This window comes from Haliaeetus albicilla, chromosome 19 (genome assembly GCF_947461875.1).
Source record: "Haliaeetus albicilla chromosome 19, bHalAlb1.1, whole genome shotgun sequence".
NCBI lineage: Eukaryota > Metazoa > Chordata > Aves > Accipitriformes > Accipitridae > Haliaeetus > Haliaeetus albicilla.
Window position 1 is genome coordinate 3,623,607 of NC_091501.1, and position 13,498 is coordinate 3,637,104.

Here is a 13,498-nt window from a genome sequence, read left to right on the forward strand (position 1 = left end):
TTAACAATGAAAGCAACTAAAATCTGGGGCTCAGAAATCACACGAAGCACGTCAGGGGGCTGACTCTAAACTCCAGGTCCCTCTTGCCATGTGGTGCCAGCCCAAAGCACTGAGACAGGAATCACATAGGAACCCCACAGCTGTTGTTAGCTTTGCTTCTGCCACTGCATTATTTAACATCTCACCTGAACTTTGCCCTAATGATGGGGTCAGATAATAAGTTATAAGGTTGCTCACTGGATAAGAAGATAACTTTGCCCTATGCTTCATTTCGTAATTATTTGTTAAAAAAGAAATTATTAGAAGGTGTGAGAGGTACTAATAAACAGAGTGTACTTTATCTCAATAAAAAAGGACTCAGTTTCTTCAGGGAGCGTTTTTCAGTGGGCTAGCAGAAAGGAGATAGCTACAATATGCGCAACACAAGAACTTTAGCATTTTTTAGTCCTTGACACTTTCTAACTTTATTAACCTTGGCAATCTAAACTACTTACAGAGAATCAAGGCTGCGCTCCCAAACGAGTCCCAGTTACTGGCATATCTGAAGAAATACCGCCACTTCCTCCAGACCAATCAAACACTCATGTTTTTCCTGAGAATTTAAGAGGTTCCCTGTCATAATAGTGTGCATAAAACTTATCTAAACTGCCTCTGCTGTTATTGAAATAGGCTGCCATTTTGTTGTTGTGCTATTTCTACACCCTGGGATGCCTGCTGTGCTGAAGCAGGCAGCCAAACAGCTAATCCCCCAGCAAACATCCAATTAGTCCTTCTGTGCATACAAATGCATTATCGTTTCCCGTGTCATCCTCTGCACTACCACGGCGGTGGGGAACAAGGTGCCCGGAGCAGCTTTCTGATGGGCTACCCGGCGGGTTTAGAGGATGCCGTGGCCGAGCAGCGACTCCGAAAGGTGTTGAAACCTTTCGCTGGCGAAAGCGAAGGCAGCATCCCTGTTCTGCTTGGGAGCAGTTTGTCTGGAAAAACATCAGAGAAAGCTTTAGTTCTAGAGGCAGTTAACCCATTGGCAGTTTTACTTTCTTCTGCCTGCTTTGCTCCCTTTGCCTTTCCTCTTTCTTTCTTACGCTCTGTGCTGTTTCTTTTTTCCTTTATAGTCCTAACTCCTGGTGTGAGTTGTTTTTCCTCTGCCCAGCCCTTTCCTCAAGGAAGTAAGCCCTTTCCTCACAGAAAGTAAGCACAGGGTCACTGGCTGGAGAAAAAGGGCATCTCTGTGGATTGCCCCCCCGCTGCACCCAAAAGAGACCTCTTCTGAGAATTTGTGTAGTCTTGTCTGCAGAGAAATGGTGCTAGACCCAGAGTAAGCTTGCAAGGCCAGTTCTTTGGAGGGCTGGATTTTGGCTGCCTGGAGGGCCTTGGTCCCTCCATGCCAGTGCTCCTGGCCGCAGGACCTCCGAGCCTTGCGTGGGGAGGATGGTCGGCTGAGAAACACACAGACCAAGAACCGCTGCCTGCTTGGGATGGGAGGTCGATGGGCTTCTGGTGCAGCAGGGTAAATCTAGAGAGGACAGTTTCCCGGGAAAAGATCCTGAGCCCAGTTTTCAGGGGTGCAAGCAGACTGAACCGTGCCAGTGCCGACAGAACTGTGCTCTTGCAGAGCAACAGAGAGCCTGGCCCTGTGTTCTTCAGGGATCTGATTAATCCCGTAACTACTTGCTTCCTGGCATTAATTATCTACCTGTGGTTTTGCCCTCTTTTTCTCATATATGCCTTTACCCTCCTTCAGTAAAATCTTCCAGTTGGCTGTAAGATTTCTCAGTGCAGTCAGATGCCCTGAGACTGTACCGTGGGAGAAGACAACAAGCAAACCCATCCACAATTTACATCCCGCCTGGGATCTCCAGGTAGCCTCATTTCCCTGAGGGAAAACCTCCACTCTCTAAGCACGACTGCATGAAGCAACTGGGACAAAACAGCTCCTGCAGCTTCATAAACAGCCAAGAAGAAGCACCACACGCACGATGGCTCATGCACTCAGGGCAAATGTTTATAGAACAAATTTAGCACTGACTCAAGCAGATTAGCAATTGGTTGCAGCATTTTATCCACATCTTTGTTGTCCCCCAGGACATCATGAGCCAGCGAGTGAGCTGTTGACAGCACAGGAGATCAGACCTTACCAGCTCAGCAGTAGCTCTTATCTCCGTGGACGTCAGAATCTACAGGTGGAGGTCGGCAGCACACGCCGGGGCTACCGACGTTGTTGTAAGGTCTTGCGGGGGCTTTAATTCCTAGTCTGTCAGATACGGGGGGAAAATATACTGGCAAGGAGAAAACAAGAAAGTGTTATGGGTGGGAGAGCAATTACCTACCCCTCATCTGCAAGGCTCTTTGTGGTGGATTCCCAAGGAAGCAATTTGCAATGGGTCAGTTTAGCCTACAAAAATTAGCTCCCCCTGCAATCAGGAAAGACTCTGTATGGGGTGATTTAGAGCAACTAAAATGAAGCCCATATCTTTGCAAGACATGTTGAGAGAGCCTGAAGTTGTATCTAATACATGAGGTTAAGTGCCAGCCACAGCATCCCCAGAGGTCCTGGTGTCCCAGGGCTTTAAAAAATACCAGGTAGATGAATACAAATAGCATCACACTTACAGCAAATGCTAAGAAAGCACTATACAGTGCTGCTTCTTAGGGGACTGAAAAAATTATCCCTTTCTTCACTAAGGAAGACAAAAAAACTTTTCTTATTGTATAGACACAGAAGCTGAAGTTGGAAAAGTTGGTCAGCTGCTCACACTATATTCTTTGGTCTGCAAAAAGGGATGATAAGCATGGTAATGTTTCACACTTATCCCTGAAATGGTATAGCAGTGGTTCCCACTGAGGCACTTGAGGGTTAAACCTTTTTATGGGCCACCTTATTTTTCCTCATTTAGCTCCATGCTCCATTTCAGCCTCGACAACACCCCGACTGGTTTATGACCTCCCTCAAATAATGTCTTGGAACTCTGGAGCTGTTAGGAGCCCTCATATAATTGTAAATGAGTTAAGCTGGTCGGGAGCCTAATTGCTGCTAAATGACTCAATTGTCTCATTCAGATAGCAAGAAGGTCTCTCTGCTCCCATCCCACGTGTACAGTACAGGACTGGGGTCATGTGGCAGCTGGCTGATTAAAAAAAAATAATGCAAAGGCCACTGACCTGCCTGGTCAGTCAGATACTGGTTTCCAGTCTGTGGAGCTAACTGGCCTTCTTGTGCTTTTTAATAGGTTGGTGCTGCTTAGGGGGTTTGAAAGGTATTTACCTTCAGGAGCACGGCATGGACACCACCAGGTATTCCCTCCAGCTCAGTCACACTCCCCAGCCTCTGTGGAAATCCCCATTATTTGTATTTTGCAACCTTTATTTCCTGATACCCTGGCACTGCCAAGAAGCTTTAAGTGCAGCTCCACACAGAGTGTGTGGCACGTGCAGGTCATTGCTAAATTGCACTTTCTAATTAGCACCTGCTCTGCTGGCTGGGCTGAGAGGGAGCTGGGATCCTCCGGAGCTGGTCCCAGGTAGTAAAGCCTGTGCAATGAGCAATTTGATGAAACGAACTGCCTGTTCCGCATTTTCTCTCGTAATGAGCAGAGCAGGGTAGTACTGTCAGCTAGAGGAGCAGACACCTCCTGGGGAAGCAGTGGGGCAACTAGCTGTCCAGCTCCATGCACTCACCTCTGTATCTACACTTTTTGCTGTGGGGAAATGGTAAAAAATTGCAGGAGTGAAGGCAGGCTCTAAGGTAGGGTCACAGGTTGTAAGCGGTGCTGCTCAGGGAATGTAAAAGCTAGGACTGGTGGGGTATATATCGCACATAATGCTGTTTCTGGCAGTGCTCAGGGTGTGTGACTTTGCACCAAACTTCCCCAATGACTGCCAGTCCCCTATAAGTGTTCTGCCTCACCAGCTGAGATATTGAGGAACAGCATCTGTCGAGAGGTAGGATCACTCTGGGCCAGGTTGTGTTTGGCACGTGTTTCTTGGTATGTGAGGAGACACAGATGTATTGCATACAATTTCTGCTTCCACTGAGGGGCAAATACCAGACTGAATGGCCCTTCAGACGGCAGGAAACCCAAGATGGGGGGGGCAATACATGGCAGAATATTTGTTTTGCAGAGGAAAATTCCAACACTCAGAAGACCGTGGTTTTGTTTTATTTCTCCATGGCAGTTTTGACTAGCATGTGAGCATTGCCTCTGTGGTGGGCAATGCAACCATTGCTTAGAGCAAGGGTTAAAGTTATCATTTTTTTTAGTTGAATTTTGTCACAAAGGGAAAAAAAAGTGATGCAAAAAGTAAGATAAAACTTTAGTCTATAATAGGATAAATGGGACAATGCTTAGATTAAACCATATTACTGAAGCAGCATTGATTTTGGGTGGGAGAACTGCATGCAGTTGCAGAGCTCAGCAGTAGGAAGGCAGCCATGATGCCTTTGGTTAATGAACACATTCCTGCTGCCATCAGCCCAGGCACTGCCTTTACCCAACTAATAAGGGAGAACAAGGTTGCTCTGAGTTTTTAATATAGTTCCTACCTAATGTGTTGCTTCCATCTGAGTTTGGCTTTGAGTGTCAGGTATTTTTCTAGCCTCAGAAGAAAACTCTGGGGTTTTGAAGCCATTCCTGCTTGGGGAAAAGAAGCCATTAGCGGAGTCTTGTGCGGGAACTAGCATTCACACAGGGTGGTGGCATTCTGCTCATTGTGATGCTGCGAGATGTGGCAAGATAAATCATTTTAATCACAGAGCCAGCGGAGAACATTGCTTTCTCCCCTCAGATTTCCAGATGACCCAGGTGTAACAATGAAAGAAATAATCCCTTGAAAGGACTTGTAGCTGCTTCAGCAGCAAGATTTAATACACCATAGGATGGAAATATATGGGAAGCATCTGTCAATGTGTAGGCGTTTTAAAACAGGGAGAGGAAAAAAAAACCCAAAAAACAAACCAACAAAGAAACCCCCAAGTGGACAAAATGGAGTCTGGCTGAGAAAGACCATCCAGAAAGGACATTGCTTTGCTTTCGCTTAGATTTCTCAAGCCATAAACTTGCTTTGTTGCCCCCTTGTTCTGTGCTAACTCCTCGGTGCTCCCAGAAGACTCTGCCTGAAATGTGAGAGGTCAATTTACAGCAGGGCGATTCCAGGAGGCTTTATAGGAAACCCTGAAAGCATCCCGGTGGGTTTCAGATACTTCAGTTATTTTCCTAGGTGAGGCAGGTCTCCATGGAGAAAAGTTGCGCCGAAGCAGTGCTGTGTAAGAAGGCACAGAGGGGTGGGCGGTGGCCCACAGCCGATGTGCTGTGCATCCCTGGGAAGCCCAGGCGCTTGGCAAATGCTGTCCCTGTTTTCAAGGATCCTTACCCACGTAGTGGTGCCAGAGTGAGATCACCTGGAAGGGAACCCAGCATCCAAAATGTGTGAAATGCTTCCAAGTTCATGTAGGTGGTTGACTTTCTTGGTGAACGTGGACTGCCTTTCTGTAGGAAAGAGCTGCTGGGAGAAAACTCTTCCCAACTTGCCCACTGCTTCCTCTCCCAGCCTGGAGCTTGGGTCTCTGGTGAAAGGCTTCCTTGACCAGAGGGATGATGTCCCACAAAAGTGAATACAGACCTGTTAAGAAGAAGTTGATAGACCAAAGTACAGCCCATTACTTCTCCTTGGAGGACATGCAGGGTAACTTGTAACCCTCTAATACCTATATACCGGCTACTCATCTCTTGGGCACGGTGGTTGCTGGCATTTCTGGAGAAACTTTCCTTTCCCTAGCCTTATCTAGATGATTTCTTCTGAATCTTCACCTGTGAGCAGGATGCAGGTGACCAGCCTGGGGGCTGAGAAACAAGGGGATCAGTCAAGGAAAAGGACTTTGGTTTCTGTTCGGAAGTTAGTGCGGTCTGGACACCGCCAGCAGGTTTTCTGCTTGCGTTGTATTTAGGCAGTGAAACTCGTCATTGCCAACAGAGAAACTCTGAGGCCTGCCTGACCTTCCCGGAGTTTTTTCAAGTTGATCTTTATTGGCACATAGATCTCAAAGTTGATGGCCTGTGCAGGGAGAGGTTTTATGCGGTTCAAGTACAGGCAAGAGGGGAGTAAGAAAGGATGTGCGTGTGACAGGCACGCACAGGCAGTGTCGGGGGAGCCGTCGGTGGCCACCTGAGCCAAGGGGATGGTACCTTTGCTCAGGTGCAGCTCCTCCACCAGTCTGCCTAAGTAGCTTGCAGGCTGAACCTGGCTGGCACCTCGCCAGATTATTGCTCTGTGTTGGCCGAAACGAAGCATACCTCGACTGTCACACCAGCTTGCTGTGAGGTGACATTCAGCACGACCGGTGCCTGTGCTCCGTGCCGCGTAAAAAATGTCAGCATGCCGTTTGGCTATTTTGGAGATGGAGGAACAGGTCCTATCCTTGGGAGATGTAATCTATTTGATTTATTTAGCACCTGCGGTCCGGCTTTTAATTTTTTTACACTGGGAACTTGTAATGAGTTTAGTGAGTTAAAATCAGATTTTCAAGGGTGGCTCTTCACTGCCAGCAAAAGAGAAAAAACTTCATCAAGAGTTTCTTGTCTACTGCTAGAAAACACTTTCCATCACCCCTAGGGAACTGTGCCTACCAAAGACTGTGAGTGATTCTGGAAGCAGCAGGCAGGCAAATCACTTATTTTATTAGCTATATTTTGCAGCCCAGTATGTTTGTACAGTAAATAATATTTTGCATAAAGTCAATGGCTGATGCTGTGCTTTGTATCATGGACTGCTATTTTTTACAGCTGCTCTTTTAAGTGTCAGCACTGAGCATTTGTTGGTGTCATCATCTGCACTTTACATTGCTATGTGCAGCGATATAACTGTTCCAAAGCTTTGTACTGTGACAGGGGTGTCACAGTTATTTGGGAGAGATGGAACCACACTCTGAACATTTTTCACTCTTAGCATGGCCACATTTATGATGTTTGTAAAATTCTGTGTGATTTTATGGCATTTATAAAATGGTGTCATTTATGGCAGTTGGGAAGTGCCGTGATTTCAATGAAGAATGGACTACACTGGTTTCAGTGGGAGAGTTTTCCAATGCCACCGAGGGATAAAAAACACACCCAAACTTTCCAAGCATAGCAGGAAACTCTGTGTTTTCTGCCTTTGGCATATAAGTGATTATTCTTTTTGTGGTAAACAGTATTTGCTGCTTTGCATGATATGTATGAGAAAAGAGTGCAGCAAGAAAACCTCTGTAGTTAAGAATTTTAATAAAGCAGAACCTCAAGGAAATTATATATTTATAGTCACACACATATGTAAAGGAGTAATCATGTTCAAAGGCTGCCAAGTCCCGTATGTCGATAATGGTAAAATTTAGCTCTGTGCGAAGGGCCAGAGAAGGGACTTTGGGGCTTGTCTTTGCTTAGTACCCTCCGCATTAATTTGTCCCTGTTTGTAGGATGTTAATACTCCTGTTTGTCAGAATTAAACAGGAGTGTCATTAAATACCGCAGTCATTTTTATTCTTTGCAGTTTTGTAACCTTCAATAACTATGGACAACTCTCCCCACCTCACCTCCCCTTCTTGCAGGCTTCACTCTTAGCCATAATTGGAGAAAAATCCGGAGAGGGGCTGGAGGTGAGGTTTGTTAGAGCTGCTAATTAGCTGATGCCATCACATCCGAATTACAATCCAATTCCTTGGAGGACTCCAGAGCCTCTTCTCCCCAGCTCTGAGACATGTGCTGAATTTACCCTTAGAAAACAGGGGCAGATGATTAGTACTGACACCCTCCAGTTCCCTCACTGAGTCGTCTGGTACAAGGGGGTTGATTTAAGGGCCTTGGCTGGAATTAAAGTGTTTTCTTTCAAGGTTTTTTTTTTTTCCCCAGACTAACTCAACTGAATGTGAAATTTGATGAGGGAAATTTCCTCTCCAGAGCTTCTCATTTTGGGAGGAAGGGAAAAACAACAGCAGCTCTGCTGACGATAAAATTCAATTAGAGTTGAACTACCATTGATTGTTTTGATTTCATTTGTGTTTATCTTTTAATTAAGCTGTCCTCATCTGATTTTTAATTTTTTTAAAAAGATTTTTTTCATCCTCTTTCTTTACGTGCCATTCAGAAGCAGGTGTTCTGTGAGCCTGAAGGAAAAGGTATAGTGCTGCATCCCTTATTTACCACGCTGGATGGTGAAGACAGCCTTCTAAGAAGATAAGTATTCTTAAGACATGTATGTTACATTGAGGACAGTATCCGGACTATACCTGATACAGGCGTTGAGGAGCCATAGTTTTGTGGCCACATCTGGGCTGCCTGAATTAGGTAGTCACCCTATAGACTCTATAGGGAGATTTAGGCATGCTTGAAGTCCAAAAGGCCTTGTCACTTAAACACGGTACATAATCCGTCTCCGAAGTGGGAGCAGCTTTGGCACTGCTGCCATTCCCAAGCAAAATCGACAGCTGGACCTCAGACCTATTGATTACAGCTTTTGTTCACCCAGATGTGTGCCCTAAGTTTTCTCTGCCTGGAGAAAGAGGGGATGCACAGCTCTGGTATGAGGGAAGAGCCCTTCTCAGGCTGGGTCACGGTACAGGCAGGAATGGAAAAGCTGTGGGGCCAGAAGGAGAGCAAACATCAAAGAGCCCAACCAGGACCTACTGGTCAGGATAGTCTGCTGGGAGAAGCAGGGCTGGGGTTTGTCTCCCTGGTCAACATCCTCCCCATGGAAAACTAAGGCACAAGATTAATTTTGTTCCTAGTAAATACTTACACTGAGTAAGAACCAGTTATTGCATAGCGGTGCGATGAAACATTTCCTGGGCTAGTGCTGTGTGCTGCAACAGATCCTACAAGAGCTGAGAAGACTTAGCTTCCCAGAAGAGGAGGAACTAATTTTCATAGCTCCTTCAGCACTATTGTTCATTGTAACGTGAGTACAAATTTAACTTTATTAAAGCAGCATTTCTAAGGTAGCTCAGCTAAACACAGAAAATACGAGACGCCACCACGCGCTGTTGTTTTCGTAGGGACAGCAGCTTTAATACTGGAGAGCAATAAATTGCCTGGAATTATATTAAGTCCTGGAACACTGTGCTAATGCTGGTCTGCCCTTGAGTAACTCCCCGTACAACATCAGTGGGCCTCTGGCTCTATTTTTGTTCAGTGAGTAGGTGTTAGATTTTTTCCAGCATACACCAATCCCTGGTTCTGCCAAAGACGATGGATGTTTTCCTGGTTTCCTGTTGATAACAACAGGGACTGAACCAGACTCCCACAGCCAGACTCACCACCCTTCTTGAAGCCATCCCTTGCACCCAGTTACAAAGAGCTGAACAGAGGAGTTTTACAAGGTTTAGATCAGAAGGCAGTGTTTGCCACATAGCACCCTACTTGTTTTGTGACTGGTCATAGGAAATTACTTGTTTTAAGTGTAGTTTGTGGGTTTCAAGAGTAAGCAAAGGTGCATGACACCTGGGGAGCATTTTGGATATTTGGGTGTTGAAAATAGATTTACTTTTTGCATAAGACACCTTGCATCCACCTCAGACTTCAGTCAGTCCTCAGAGAGTCTGGGTGAAAAATGGGTGGACTGTGACTACCCAGGGAGGCAGGTGCTTGTGCAGGATGAGATATTCTGATTTTTTTGTTCTGAAATAGGCATAGGAAGGAGGCTGTGACGGAGCGTTTTGCACAGAGGAGGAAAAGGATGGTCTTGGTCATGAAGGGTTTCTGGTGGCTGGGGAGACACCACAACTCTCTCACTTGACACAGCTCTCACAACTTGACATCACAAGATGATGCCAAGGGCAGAGAGGCTGCCACTGGAAAACGACAGCGTGTCAGGTTGTTTGCTTGAGCTGGATGAATGCACAGGAATAACTTGATGCACACAACACAACGTGGAGTAGCACATGACGAAAACATCCAGTGCTGATCATCTGAGCACTCTCTGGTACTGGGCTGCGTGTTCATTTGGAGTTCGATCCAGTGTGGCTGTTTTTGTGTTCTTTCCTCCCAGTTTCTATAAAATAAGCAGTTTTATCAGTGGAATTCACCTTTTGGCCGAGTAGACTCTAAACAGTTTCATTCAAGATATGCAGGTCTATGTATACACCCACATTTAAAAACACACATACACTCGTCAGATATAGCTATCTATATATTATTGTATCGTTGCCTTTTAGTAACGTATGATATAATTAGGTAATAAAATACCTCCTAGTCTGGTCAAGTTTCTTCCATCAGTCAATGAGACTTTATAGCTCTCTGCTCTGCATGGCACAAAGGATTCTTACTCTCCTCACCAATCACCCCTTTCCAGTGCTGCTCAGCACACCACCACAGGCAAAAGCTGAATAAAGAAAAAGCTATGAAGGTAGCTAAATTGGGCACTGAACAGGGTAGGAAACCCCAAGAGGGTGGAGTGAATCCTCAGCTCTGCCCCCTTTTGTGCTTGCATTGTGACAGAGACCTTAATTAAACGATTGCACAATGCTTTTTTCCCTGCGGGATCAGACATCATTGAAGGCACAGGATGGAAGGACTTACTGAAAAACAGGCTTTAGGTAGGGCTTGTTTTATGCTTTTTTATTATTAATTGTGAGCTTTCGTGCCTTAGCTGCTGCCTGCTCTGGTGTTAGAAGTATTTCCACTCCACTGGGGTCTCTGCAGTGCTCCACCTTGGGGGTGTCTGAGCCCCCCACAGACTCATGTCTTGCAAGGGTATGCAATCCCTATATTGCAGACAAGAACTGGGGCACAGGCTGGCAACGACTGGGAGAGCTCCTGAGATGGGCACGCCAGTCCTTGTCCCATTCTTCTTCTCCAGCCACAACCCCTCCCTGCCCTCCCACCTTCCCTGGGGAATGTGCTCCTGCTATTAGGCTTGAGGAGGTTGCTCCACCATCCTGATCCTGCGACTGAGGTGGTAGGGCACTCAGAAACCAGGGGAAAAGGGCTCTGGTGGCTGTCATGAGAATCTGGGCCACGTGTTGTTCACAGCAAGCCAAGAACTGAGCTTGTGAGGGAAGTTGTGCTGAGCCATCAGAATAAGCATTGCTAGGGAGCATCGACTCCACAAGGAATGTGATTGCTATAATCTGAAGGACACAGAATAAACCTGTGCAGACTGATACTTTTCAAAGACTGATACTTTGGCCAGATGACAGTGGTTGGTAATAATGATGGCAAACAGCACAATTAACAGAAAAGGCCACCTCCATGCCAGATTTCAAGCTCCCGCTCCACGTGCTTTTCTCAAAAGGGTACCAGAATTTTGTCACCATGAGCAAAAGAGCGCACTTTCCCCAGCCTCAAGGACTGAATTGCTTAGATTTAAGACATCGGCCTGAGGCAGACAGATAACACAGGAAAACGTTGGATTTTGAAAGCTAAAATCTGGTAAAGTTCAAAGCATCTGAGAGCAGAGGAATTGCACTGAGGAGTGCTGTAAAATGCCATCAATAAAAGATTGCCCAAACACCTGTGACGCAGGCTGAGATTTAAGATCCCTTAGTGGGGACCTGCTTTTCCTTAACTGTAAGAAGGACAACTCTGGGAATCAGATGGCAGAGCCTGAACACCTCATCCTGAACACTCCTCCTCCAGGCAAACGAAGAAGAAACCTCTCCTGAGTAGCTCCCTACACTAGCATCCATTTCATGGCAGTGAGGAGGTGCTTTGCACTGCCTCGTGCCCCTAAAAAAAAAAAGACCGCGCACCTATTCCTGCCTGGGAAATCCTGGCAGCATTGTATGGGACAGCCCTAAGTTCAGAGCAGCAAAAAGACATTGGCCGAGGGAATAAAGCAAAAATAGCAGTAGCATTTGTTCTGCTAATGCATGGGGGAGACAAAAGAAAGGAGAGGGGGAATAGCAAGGTTTCAGAGAGTGGAAAATTAGTGCCAGGCAAGGTTGATATTGCTGAGAGCCCTAAACATCTCCCTAGCTTCAGCAGTCACAAACAAAGCAAAGGGTACCATCCCAGAGTCAGGAACATGCTTCCTGCAGAGAAAGAAAGAAAAGTGTTAAATTGGCTTTTCCTGTTGTTGAAGAGCAGACAAAATGGCTCTTTTCTGCTCTTGGAAGTGTTCGAAACCATTAAGAGGTGACAAGGCCTGGGGGCTGTAAGGCTGTAAATAGCAGTATCTATATTTAATTGAAGACGATGAAGGATTCAGTGAATTTCTGTCCCGTAAGCTTGACATCAGCCGTGTGACAAAGATGAGGAACACAATGTGGCAAAGAATGTGACTATCAAGAGTTTTGAAATGCAGAAAAAGGGGCAGCTGCTATGAATTCCTGGCATGCAGTTGCTGTCTTGGTACTCTTTAATTCTTTAACAGGCTGCAGATCGTTCAGGTGGCCAACATGTACCCCTTGATATGCTGGTCCCAGAAAGGGTCACAGCTCCAATGCAAGCTACCCCATGAGGGGACATCCTCTCCTTGAAATGCCTATGAAAACAGTTGGAGTAATGAATCATTTGCTACCTTGAGACACAGATGGTTTTCTTCTTTGAGCTGATTAAAAAAATATCTGTTTGGGCTTCCTTTTAAAGCATTTCATCTAAACATACCTTGTAGCTTTGACACCAGGTTCATTTTTGATCAAACTCCAGTCTTTTCAGAAGGTCCAGCTCTGAAGACCTGGAATGAAAGGCATTTTCCTGTCCTGCCTTCTCCATTCTGCTGGGCTTCAGGAGGTCAAGGGGTGAGTTTTTATTGCTAGCCACTTGAAAATAAAATTAGTCTGTGCAGCTATCTTTGGATAGACACTGTAAATGATGGATTTCAGCAAAAGCAAGAACGTGTCATGGAATTGGGGTAAAAACTGGCCCAGGAACAGAGCAGGTTTGCATGAAGACACAAGCAAGGAGGAAGTGCCGCAAGAGGCCTTCTTGGAAGAGCCAAACTCTCCTGGTTGGATAAAAGCCCACCTGAATTATTTCACTGACCATTATATTTTGAATTAAGCCCTTATTTACACCTAGTCTTTTTGGTTGATCTCCCTGAGATGCACAGCCGTGGGCTCATTTGGTCCCTGAGCTAGAAGTGATAGCATTTTCTCATAACACAAAAATACACCAAACTGCCAAGAGGCAAAAAGGGAGAAGAGCAAGAAAACAGAAGTAGGCACTTAGGGGAAACCTGTAGTCCAGGCTAAGGGGAGATGAGAGGTAACAGAGGAAGGACACTTTTTAGTCGCTTAGCAAAGTCAGGCCAGAGCACAGAGCGGGAAAAGGATTGAGAGCTTGGTCAACAAGCATGAAGAACCAGATGTTTGGCTGCTTTAAATCACAGCTTTTTGTGACCTAAGGTCTAGTGTGTACCTGTTTGGAATTGCAGAGCAGGCAGCACCCTTTCTGCATTCTCTCTTTCTGACTGTGATCAGAGTATGTGGTAATCACAGGGAAAAAAAAAAGAAAAAAGAAATCTTTAAAAGTAAACAACCCCTCCAAACCCCAGCTCTCTATTCTAGCCACCCCCACAAAACAACAGCAAC